General features: G+C 44.7%; 3 non-coding genes across 3 annotated transcripts; 1 reads left to right on the top strand and 2 right to left on the bottom strand.

Annotated features, from left to right (window-relative positions):
- Positions 1-1,372: 1,372 nt before the first annotated feature.
- On the bottom strand, positions 1,373-1,487 carry trnal-caa (transfer RNA leucine (anticodon CAA)). Its single transcript has 2 exons — positions 1,450-1,487; positions 1,373-1,418 (listed from the first exon to the last, which is right to left on the bottom strand). It is a non-coding gene; the product is annotated as a tRNA-Leu (tRNA).
- A 1,234-nt stretch (positions 1,488-2,721) lies between these two features.
- On the bottom strand, positions 2,722-2,795 carry trnai-aau (transfer RNA isoleucine (anticodon AAU)). The gene has a single exon. It is a non-coding gene; the product is annotated as a tRNA-Ile (tRNA).
- Positions 2,796-8,831: 6,036 nt separating this feature from the next.
- Positions 8,832-8,922, top strand: trnar-ucu (transfer RNA arginine (anticodon UCU)). Its single transcript is given in 2 exon segments — positions 8,832-8,868; positions 8,887-8,922. It is a non-coding gene; the product is annotated as a tRNA-Arg (tRNA).
- The last annotated feature ends 3,674 nt before the right edge of the window (positions 8,923-12,596 follow it).

The raw sequence follows: 12,596 nt of genomic DNA, 5'->3' as shown, positions 1-12,596 counted from the left end.
AGGATGTACATGTCCACCGGGAGATTATATAGTGCTCAAGAAAACTGCGGGGACACTTAAATCACACATCGGATCTCCGTGATCGAAGTCTAGGAAACCTCAAAATCCTCACCGTACATTGCAAAATTCGTAACTCTCCCACCTTCATGTTTTTGAGACTGTACTGGGAGACACAGCAAACTTTCTTCAAGCGCCACGTATGGATGTGCCATACTGGAGGAGCTGGACTACCTGTGCAACCTGAATGGGCTGCAGGGAGCGCCTCATATTACCAGTAGTGACAAGGACACTAGCAAAAGGCAAAACGAGAGAAGAATCAGTCAGGAAGGATAAGGAGAGAGCAATCGTCAGACGGCACGTATGGATGTGCCATACTGGAGGAGCTGGACTACCTGTGCAACCTGAATGGACTGCAGGGAGCGCCTCATATTACCAGTACTGACAAGGACACTAGCAAAAGGCAAAACTAGAGAAGAATCAGTCGGGAAGGATAAGGAGAGAGCAATCGTCTGTGGCCACCACCTGCAAAACCATTCCCTTTTTGGGGTTGTCTTGCTGTTGCCTCTCTCCGGTGCACCTGCTGTCACTTTCATTTGCACCAGAAATGGAGACAGTGATTCACAACCGCTTAGGCTTCCTAACTGTAAAGAATGATATGCCTGAAGTGTATCTGACTTGGTGTTATGCTGTGATGATTACTTGTTCCCTTATTTTTTTGAGAGGTGTATTATAAATGATAGCCTTGAGAATGAGGCCACAGAATTGCAGGATTCCTTGACTTTCAACACATTATGAAACCGAGTCGAGGTGACGAAAAGCTAAATGTTTGGTTGGCAACATGGCTTAGATGTGCCATTCATGAAACTTGCGTTGATTCTTGAAGCCATTGGCTTTGCTTCCCTCTCCAAGTCTGTGTAATTAAGAATTGGCAGGAGCCCACGAGTTGAAACAATCAGAGGACAGAATGCAAATGAAGTGTTCTGAGAAAAGCAAAGCAGAGAAAGAACATTTTCCCGTGTGCATGTAGATGGCCGACTTTGACACGGCTTGATGAAGTCTTGTGGATCCTACCACTGCTTAAGTGCACTACTACGCTTGCCGTCAGGAAGTGTTGTCTATAACTTTCAAATAATAGGACTCGTATTAGACAGACAAGCACCTTGGATTGGCCTTGGTCGATGTGAGGATCGAACCCAAGACCTTGTAGTTATTAACGCCATGCTCTAACCAACTGAGCTAACCAGCCAGCAAAAGCAATCTCTCTGCCAGGCATTTGCTCATGTTTATGTAAAATGGCTGCAGAATGCATTACACACAAGTGTGAAAAGAACACTTTTGCAATTCCTAGCATTGGTGATGCTATAAATCAATCTGTCAGAAGTGGGATTTGAACCCACGCCTCCATCAGGAGACCAGAAAACCCTTCTACACTCTTCGAGGGAACAACACCTTGAGTCTGGCGCCTTAGACCACTCGGCCATTCTGACAGGATGTACATGTCCACCGGGAGATTATATAGTGCTCAAGAAAACTGCGGGGACACTTAAATCACACATCGGATCTCCGTGATCGAAGACTAGGAAACCTCAAAATCTTCACCGTACATTGCAAAATTCGTAACTCTCCCACCTTCATGCTTTTGAGACTGTACTGGGAGACACAGCAAACTTTCTTCAAGCGCCACGTATGGATGTGCCATACTGGAGGAGCTGGACTACCTGTGCAACCTGAATGGGCTGCAGGGAGCGCCTCATAATACCAGTAGTGACAAGGACACTAGCAAAAGGCAAAACGAGAGAAGAATCAGTCAGGAAGGAAAAGGAGAGAGCAATCGTCAGACGGCATGTATGGATGTGCCATACTGGAGGAGCTGGACTACCTGTGCAACCTGAATGGGCTGCAGGGAGCGCCTCATAATACCAGTAGTGACAAGGACACTAGCAAAAGGCAAAACTAGAGAAGAATCAGTCGGGAAGGATAAGGAGAGAGCAATCGTCAGACGGCACGTATGGATGTGCCATACTGGAGGAGCTGGACTATCTGTGCAACCTGAATGGGCTGCAGGGAGCACCTCATAATACCAGTAGTGACAAGGACACTAGCAAAAGGCAAAACTAGAGAAGAATCAGTCGGGAAGGATAAGGAGAGAGCAATCGTCTGTGGCCACCACCTGCAAAACCATTCCCTTTTTGGGGTTGTCTTGCTGTTGCCTCTCTCCGGTGCACCTGCTGTCACTTTCATTTGCACCAAAAATGGAGACAGTGATTCACAACCGCTTAGGCTTCCTAACTGTAAAGATCGATATGCCAGAATTGCTGGATTCCGTGACTTTCAACACTTATGAAACCGAGTCGAGGTGACCAACAGCTAAATGTCTGGTTGGCAACATGGCTTAGATGTGCCATTCATGAAACTTGCGTTGATTCTTGAAGCCATTGGCTTTGATTCCCTCTCCAAGTTTGTGTAATTAGGATTTGGCAGGAGCCCACGAGTTGAAACAATCAGAGGACAGAATGCAAATGAAGTGTTCTGAGAAAAGCAAAGCAGAGAAAGGACATTTTCCCGTGTGCATGTAGATGGGCGACTTTGACACGGCTTGATGAAGTCTTGTGGATCCTACCACTGCTTAAGTGCACTACTACGCTTGCCTTCAGGGAGTTTCATCTATAACTTGCAAAAAACATGACTCTTACTGGACGAACGAGCACCTTGGATTGGCATTGGCTGATGTGGGGATTGAACCCAAGATCTTGGCGTTATTAGCACCACGCTGTAACCAACTGAGCTAACCGGCCAGCAAAAGCAATCTATCTGCCAGGCATTTGCTCATGTTTATGTAATATGGCTGCAAAATGCATTACACACAAGTGTGAAAAGAACACTTTTGTAATTCCTAGCATTGGTGATGTTATAAATCAGTGTTTTAGAAGTGGGATTTGAACACACGCCTCCATCCATCCGTCAGACGGCCAGCACTGAAAGCTCAGAAGCCTGCGGTTTGAACCTGGCTTCCGGCGCCTGCCACCGCTGGCTCAAGCCGGAGGAGCACTCCGCCACGGAAGTTGCCGACCTGGTGGCCTTGGAGCAGTTCATCTGCCATCTCCCACGTCCTCACGTCCAACCCGAAGACCTGGAGGAGGTCTCCAGGCTGGCACAGAACCATCATTGCCTGGGACGATGCCACCTTCTGATGCCCGATGGCAGGCACCCTCCCTTCCGTTCCCAAGACCCCGACTGTCCTGGATACCAGCACGTTGCCAAACACCACACCTAAACATGTTTCTCCCCAACCCACTTCCCCTTCTTGCCTTACCCGTCCCAAAAACAAATCTGTCTCCTTAGCTCCTTCTTTTTCTCTCTCTCCCGGCAGTGTGCGGTCCCCTGGAAAAACCACGGTGATGTGCCGGCGTTGCGGGCAGCCTGGACATCGCCCGGCCGGGTGCTCGCTAGTGAAAACTATCTATCTAATATTAAGGATCATAGGCTCTCATCTGATTTGGCTGGGGCAGGTCACCTGGGTCGTGACAAGACCTTAAGCCGGATAATGGACCGATTCTTCTGGCCAGGCATCAAAAAGGTGGTAGAAAGATGGTGTGCTGCCTGTCCGGAGTGCCAGAAGACCAATGCCAGTGCAGTACCGCGGGCTCCGCTGGTACCGCTGCCTCTCATGGAGATAACATTTGAGCGCATTGGGATGGATTTGATCGGTCCGTTGGAGAAAAGCTCCCCGGGGTATCAATTTGTGCTGGTCATAGTAGACTATGCCACTCGGTACCTGGAGGCAATTCATCTACGGACAATGTCAGCGACTAGGATCGCCGAGGAGCTGTTTAAGGTCTTCACTCGGGTGGGGATCCCAAAGGAAATCCTGACAGATCAGGGCTCTCCATTCATGTCAAGCGTGATGCGAGACCTCTGTAGGCTGCTGGGGATAAAGTCCATCAGGACCTCAATCTATCATCCCCAGACAGACGCCCTAGTGGAGCGCTTTAATAAAACCCTAAAGAACATGATCTGTAAGTTTGTGAGCACAGACGCTCGGGACTGGGACAAGTTATTGCCACCCCTGCTGTTCGCTGTACGCGAGGTGCCCCAGATGTCCACCGGCTTCTCTCCCTTCGAGCTGCTGTACGGGAGGCGGCTGAGGGGCATCCTCGACTTAATAAAGGAGGACTGGGAGGCGACCGCCCCCTCCCAGACCTCTATGGTACAGCACATCCTGCACCTGAGAGATCGGCTATCGGCACTGGGGAAACTTGCACAGTCGCATCTCTTACAGGCCCAGGAGCGACAACAGCGCATGTACAACAGGAGAGCCCGGTTACGATCGTTCACCCAAGGACAAGGTACTGGTGTTATTCCCAAATTCAACATCTAAACTGCTGGCTAAGTGGTAGGAACCCTTTGTGGTCACACGCCGCTTAGGGGATGTTGATTATGAGGTGTGTCGCCCGGATCGTCGGTGGGAAAAGCAGATCTATCATCTGAACATGCTGAAGAAGTGGCGAGAGGAGGAAGCATTGGGTGCTTCTAGTTCCCCCCACAACAAAGAGTCTGAAGCCGCTGTTTCTGAGGTTCGCACTGAACTCAATTTAACAAACGCCCATTTAACAAACGCCCAGAAACAGCAGGTTCGCTCTTTATTGTGCCACTTCCAGCATGTCTTTTCTCACCGACCCGGGCTCACACCTCTCATTGAACACCACATCCACACGGCACTGGACACCTGCGTGCGTGTCAAACCCTATCGCACCCCTTATTACAAAAAGTAGGCTGTCAATGAAGAGGTGCAGAAGATGTTGGAGCTGGGAGTCATTGAAAAGTCACAATCGGAATGGTGTAGCCCTATAGTCTTGGTGCCAAAGCCTGACGGCAGCACTAGATTCTGCGTTGATTATAGGGAGCTCAATGCAGTGTCTAGGTTTGATGCCTATCCGATGCCCCGTGTGGATGAGTTGCTGGATCGGCTGGGCGCTGCTCACGGAAAACCCGGGCAAGTGAACAGTTGGGAGGAGGGAGACCAAGTATCTGGGGTACCTCTTAGGAGGGGGGCAGGTACGGCCAGTCGTTGACAAAGTGACCGCTATTGCCTCCTGTCCGCCTCCTAAGTCCAAAAAGGAAGTTCGGCAGTTTTGGGGGTTTTCCGGGTATTATCGCCAGTTTCTGCCGGACTTTGCCACCCTGGCTTACCCCCTGACCGAAGTGACGCGAAAAGGTGCTCCAGATACGGTCCAGTGGACGGAGCAGTGCCAGGTGGCTTTCCAGGCGATTAAGGACCGCCTCTGCCAACACCCTTTTTTTAAATGCCTTGACTTCTCTCTCCCTTTCATTCTACAGACCGACGCCTCAGAAGTTGGAGTGGGCGCGGTCCTGTCCCAGAGTGTTGGGGGTCAGGAACACCCCGTCCTCTATCTAAGCAAACAATTATCGCCCAGGAGCGTAAATATAGCACCATTGAAAAGGAGTGTCTCGCTATAAAGTGGGCTGTGCCCTGTTTATTTAATCCCTCTCCCTTCCCGACGGAAGCAGCTAACCGACAAGAAGGTGGACTGAGTCTATTACCCCTGTCTGCCCGGAGCACCCCGATTGTGGACACTTTTTGCTTTTGCTTTTGCTTTTGATTTTGTTTTTGTTTTGTATCTCCGCCCTTTTTTGACATACCTGAACTCAATAAAGCCCGGACACAACCGAAACCGGAGACTCTCCCTCTCTCTCTCCCCGTTATTTGTGTCCGGCTTTCACAGTAGGCTATTCAAGAAGGGGGGCTCAAAGATGGCCAGATATAAATGTATCTATTTTATTTTATTTTATTTATTGTGCTTTGTTGGCACAGTGTTTAATGTTCAGTCTTAAATATATATTTTTTAATTGTAGTTTTGTAATTGATTTTGTCTTTGAAAAGCAAGACAAAATAATAAAAAGCACATTTTAGACTATTTAATTTATGCAATGGTGAAAAAATTGTCAAAATAACTGAAATGTAAAAAACAACAAACAAAAAAAAACTATCAAAACAATCTGATGCATTTAAAAGAACAATAACGGTCAATGCATTTGACAAATAAAAAAACCATCAAAACATTCACAAACCAGTGCTATTTAGAAATAATTAATACAATCATTTCCATAATTTCTTTACGTACTGTTGGAAATACCATCTGGCCCAGGTGATTTGTTTGTTTTTAATTCTGCTAGTCCCTTTACTACCTCCTCCTCATTTATCCTGATCTCTCTTAGGGTTTGACTGGACTGGTTGTTAACCTGTGGCATGTTATCTGTTTTTTCTTTAGTAAAAACCTCAATATCGTCAGCTCAGCATACCTTAGTATAACTTAATATAAGCAACAGAGATGCTGCTGTGAAGGAGTGCAATAGTCTCTATAGCTGCTCTGTCACAGCCACCTCAATAAATACATCAATTCATTAATCATTGTATTGACTTCAACCATTTAAACACATGTAATGTTTTGCTTTATGCTAGGGGTGGCTAACCCTGGTCCTGGATTTGAGCCCCCACCTCCCCAGGGATCTGTATTGGCAAACTGCTGAGCTGATGATATTGACTGCAAAGGGGAATCTCTCTGGAATGGTCCATTATACAGGGGAGCTAAAGACCTCCAGGAAAGCACTAACCTGTGGCCCTGGGGCCCTGGGGTTTGTCTGCCTAACGCTCGTCCTCTGTTCTTTGGGTCTGCACTGGTTCTGGTCCTATCTGACCAACCTGTTCTGAATAGGGCAGTGGTTCTCGACCTGCGGCCCGTCACACATGGAAGTGCGGCCCACGATATGACACCCACATTTAACACTACAAGCGCAGAGCCGGTCAATTTGACCGTTTTGGTTATTCAAATTTGAATTATACTGTGTTCCAAAATACACTGCGCATATACCCATTCGTGACTATTCCTAACTATATGTATTAAACATGCCTACAGCGTTTTAGCTGCATAAACACGAAAATAAATAAGTTATAAACACATTTACCTAGAATAGCCAAAATCGGGTTATTTTGACTGGTCATTTAAATACATAATAAATCAAATATAACACATAATCCTGCCTTCCCTTTACAATAGAGTCAGTCTGGCACTCAAGTGGCGATCTCTACCTGTCTACAATCTTTCATGTGCTTGAAAAACACATGCATTGTACAGCATTACAGGTGTTTTCTTACAAATGTAGTAAGATTGAGTGGATACAGTGATTACCCGCAAATCAACATGGATTTGAAACGGAGATTGAAGAGAGCTCGTTTTGGAAATTGGACAAGTAAAATCATGTTCTGTGAAATTGCAGTGTCTCACCACACAATAAGATGAGTTACAACAACCTCAACTTGAACAGAATTGTAAAACTTTAAATAACGTGTTCAGGTAACCACAAAACATATGTTCTATGAACGTTTTGTTTAATGCGCATGTGCCAAAACCATCACGTCATGATGACATACTACTTTACCGGAGTTGAGACATTTTTTGTATTAATTAGCATGGGATAAAGTTGCTGATCATGCAAGAAAAGATGAAGTAGCCCGCGTTTGAATGATTATAGATGGACTTTGTGGATTGCAAATAATGAAATTAATAAGTACAGTGGGGGAAAAAAGTATTTGATCCCCTGCTGATTTTGTACGTTTGCCCACTGACAATTAAATGATCAGTCTATAGTTTTAATGGTAGGTGTATTTTAGCAGTGAGAGACAGAATAACAACAAGAAAATCCAGAAAAATGCATTTCAAAAGTTATAAATTGATTTGCATGTTAATGAGGGAAATAAGTATTTGACCCCTTCGACTTAGTACTTGGTGGCAAAACCCTTGTTGGCAATCACAGAGGTCAGACGTTTCTTGTAGTTGGCCACCAGGTTTGCACACATCTCAGGAGGGATTTTGTCCCACTCCTCTTTGCAGATCCTCTCCAAGTCATTAAGGGTTCGAGGCTGACGTTTGGTAACTCGAACCTTCAGCTCCCTCCACAGATTTTCTATGGGATTAAGATCTGGAGAACTGGCTAGGCCACCCCTGGACCTTAATGTGCTTCTTTTTGAGCCACTCCTGTGTGTTTTGGGTCATTGTCATGCTGGAATACCCATCCACGACCCATTTTCAATGCCCTGGCTGAGGGAAGGAGGTTCTCACCCAAGATTTGACGGTACATGGCCCCGTCCATCGTCCCTTTGATGCGGTGCAGTTGTCCTGTCCCCTTAGCAGAAAAACACCCCCAAAGCATAATGTTTCCACCTCCATGTTTGATGGTGGGGATGGTGTTCTTGGGGTCATAGGCAGCATTCCTCCTCCTCCAAACACGGCGAGTTGAGTTGATGCCAAAGAGCTCGATTTTGGTCTCATCTGACCACAACACTTTCACCCAGTTCTCCTCTGAATCATTCAGATGTTCATTGGCAAACTTAAGACGGGCCTGTACATGTGCTTTCTTGAGAAGGGGGACCTTGCGATGTTTCCAACCAGCCCCAACGGTCCAGCCACAGACACACACACAAGACAACCACAAGCACAGACTGCCACAGACACACAGACAGCCACAGATAGACACACAGACAGACACACACACACACAGACAGACTGCCACAGACACAAAGACAGCCACAGATAAACAGACAAACACACAGTGTGCCTGACAAATACTTCCCCTCATAGTCAAGTCAACATGAGTCGCATTATCTAAAAGAAGAACCATTCATTTCCTTTCGTCTCAATATCAGCGAGACAGGGATTAAAAAAACACATCTGTAAATGCTACTTGTACAAGCACGCTGAGATGCCCCGTCATCAGTAGGCGTGCAGAACAGTATGGCGATAAATGTCTTGTGGGGCTCTGTGGCGCAATGGATAGCGTGTTGGACTTCTAGTGAAAAGGACAGTGGTCATTCAAAGGTTGTGGGTTCAAGTCCCACCAGAGTCAGTGCTCACTTCATGAAGCTTACAGCTTGCTGGGCTTCCTTGTGACAGCCAGAGGTATCTTGCAGTCAAGTGCCTCGCTGACGCCTTCACTTCTTACTTTTCTGGAATGCCAACTTTGTCCCAAATCCTTGCTTGACTATCAAGACCTCATACCCTGCTTCTTTTCCTAGCCACTGTCACTGTACCAGTCCCCCTCCGTGTCAGTTGCATCTCCGGGAACAGCTGGATCAGGTGGCCTTGTACTTAAGGCCATGGACTACTAAGCCGTTGTGTTTTGCACACGTGGCTTTCTATCCCACGTGTCGGTTAAAGTGGAGAGTTTCCCCAGCAGCGGCAATGATGACAATAACTAAGGAAGTGACGAGTGCCACAGAGAAGGTGACCTCAGACTACCACTCGGGCTCCACCTCGGTCTAAGAGAGCAGCACCTGGGACGCCCAGCACGCCCCCCCCACCCTGGATCCAGCGATAATATAGAGAGCACAGAATTAAAGCGAGAAAAGTAAATTCGGATACTTGTGAAAGTCTACAGAAGCCCCCGCACTGCGACTGTCTGTTTACTCTGATGGTGCTCAATTCATGTTGCCGTTCTAGATAAGCAGCCTGTGTCATTAATGCTGGCTGAACACGGCTGATCGTGGCACAGAGCGCCAGCAATTGTGAAAAGGCACATTAAATCGGTTATGGTTCCTTTCATCACTTAGCTGGCTTGCCCTGTGTGATAAATGTCTGAGCTTTTATCGAGATCATGTATTCTACAATTTATGACAGTTGAGCAATAACATATAAACTGTTTTGCAGGTGCCTGATTTTGTGTGCCAGCCTGTTCCAGCATGGCAGCAGCTACCCAGGAATAAGTGTGTTCTGTACATAGCGTAGTGCTTTGCCAAACATAGTGCATTGTTTCTCTGACAGCAGATGGTGAAAGTTATCTAATATGTAAACATTGGTACAGGATTAAGTTAGTAACTCAAAGGTGTTGCCCTTTGGGTCAGATTGCAACACAAGTGGAGGATACGCACTAAATTGCAGCCTAGTATATAATTTCCTGGGGGATTGTACGCACCTGGGGAGCCCTGTGAGCACATTCTGCTTCTTATTTTGAAAATGGAAATGGAAAGCTTGTTAAGCTTGTGAAGAGCTCTGTTGAGGTGCACCACTACACAGTTAATATGTTTATGCTGTCAAAGACTCTCCATTTAGCAATCTACACAACATTACTGAGAGGGTATCGAATTTCTGTAGCAAATTAACTGAACCACCAGTTTTTTTTTAAAAAGGACAAATTAATAAAATCGTCTTGAATGGTTCAAAAACTGTACTCCTTGGTTTAAGTACATTTGAAGAAAGTACTAAGAGCAACAGGTGACCAAGTATTGGATGGATATCATATGTATAATCACCAAATATGTATTATCAATAAACAAATGGTTCTTTCATTAGAATATAAAAACGTGACTCTTCAGAGCACCGGTCGGGCTGCAGCCTCGCAGTCCTACACTGCAGTCTGCCTGAACTCCCAGCATAACCTGACCCCGATCGTAGATCCATGCCTGGGGGCATCGAATAAATCACATAATCCTGAAATTGAATCTTATACAAACAAAATGAATAGTTATCCTATTAAAACAGTAATTTTTCATTGGCTTGGAGAGACCTGGTTAAGACCAGACGACACTATTCCATTAGTAGAAGCCTCCCCTATTGACTTCTCTTAATGCCAGAAGGCCCGTACAACAGGCTGTGGGGGGGGCCTAGCCACCATCTACCGCACAGACTACTAAGCCATTTGACAGCTTCACATCTTTTGAAATTCACCAGGTTTAGGCTTAATCCACCTTCAGCTTATAGCTGTTTATAGGCCATCAGGCCCCTATTCCTGTATTATGACCGAATTTAGCGATCTCTTATCTGACTTAGCCATTCACCATGGTAAACTCTGGTAAAATGTTTTGGGGGACTTTAACATACATATTGACATTAAAGACGACCCCCTCAGTGTTAGTTTCTTGTCCCTATTGGAGTCTGTAGGCTTCACTCAGCATGTGTCAGGACCCACACATCATCACAATCACACACTGGATCTAGTTATTAGCCATGGGGTACAGATTCACAACTTAATAATATCACCCCAGAACCAGATGATTTCTGACCACTGCCTTATTACATTTGAGCTGCCTGGAGTAGAATCAGACACACAGGAGAGGAACATAGAAACTTGCTGCCTAAATCCTACTGCTATTCATAAGTGTACTACTCTGTTGCCAAATGCTAGCTTTATCAAAACGGGATCTGTAGATGAATTATTAAATAATTTCAACAATACACTAAGCACTGCTTTAGATACAGTAGCTCCATTAAGGACACGACAGATTAAAGCAACAAACCACTCACCATGGTTTAACGAACACACTCGCTCACTTTAAACAGGATGCCGTAGATATGAACGTAAATGGAGAGCAACAAAACTTCCATATGGTCTTCCATATGGCATTATAAAAAGATACAAGCAAGCCCTGTCCTCTGCTAGGTCTGCCTACTACTCTAATTGAATAGAGACGCATAAGAATAACCCGCGTTTTCTTTTTAATACAATATCGACACTTACTAATCAGCATTTAAAGCCTTCAGAGGTTATCCCCCCCAATATTATCTGCAATGACTTCATGGATCATTTCAATAGCAAAGTTAACGGCATTAGAAAACAGACAGAAGTGGAAACACACACAAATGCTATAGCCGATGTCTGCAGTCCTTCACAGCCCCTGCCTACCTTGGACTCATTTAACGCAGTAAATCACCAGGAATTGGTCTCCTTAATTACTAAAATGAATACTACAACCTGCGCACTAGACCCTATATCCACTAAACTGCTAAAACAATCTCTGCCATTCATTATTCACATAATGCACAATATTATTAATTCATTATTAGTTTTTGGTTTTTCTCTCCTCCGTGCCTAAATGGTTTATTTATTTAAATGTTCACTTACTTTATTTTAGATCATGTAAACTGTTTACAGGTCTATATTTATTTTACTTATTTTACTTGTATTTACGTATTATTTTATTTTGCTGTACATTTGTTGTGTTTACCACTCTGTAAAGCACTCTGTGGCTACCCTGTGATTATTGATTGAATAAACTAAACCAAAAGAAGTCCAATGACACTGGTGCTTTAGTATAGGATGGCACAATTGGTGAAGTCAGCATATGTTTGCTTCGAACGTGTCCAGTGCAGAGAGTTTCTTTTACAGACTTTACTATATTTTCTGGATTGTCTGTTACATAACCAAGCTATACATATGGCTTGATTTTGTTTTCCCTTGCCTTGCCTTATACCATTTCCTAATATTTTGGTTAGGTACTGTGTTATTTTATGAGGGGTAAAAAATACATTACATTTCCTATTAAAAGTAAGATAAGACAGAGTTGAGAAAATAAAGTAAAATTAAATGTAATTTGTATATTTTGTTTAATTGTGAATGTATTGTATACAAATTACAGATTGTTTTGTTGAATTTTGTAACTTTTGGTGACAATCATGTTACACAGTTAATTTGTTTTATTTAAACTATTTGAATTCTTCTGATTAAAATATAAAAATGTAATTCTAGTAGTCCCACAGTTGGTTAGTACAATTCCTAACAGAAACTACATCATTAAATCAAATCCG

Source organism: Amia ocellicauda, chromosome 13, assembly GCF_036373705.1.
Source record: "Amia ocellicauda isolate fAmiCal2 chromosome 13, fAmiCal2.hap1, whole genome shotgun sequence".
Lineage (NCBI taxonomy): Eukaryota > Metazoa > Chordata > Actinopteri > Amiiformes > Amiidae > Amia > Amia ocellicauda.
Note: the sequence above shows the minus strand (reverse complement) of the source record. Positions and strands in the feature narration are given on the sequence as shown.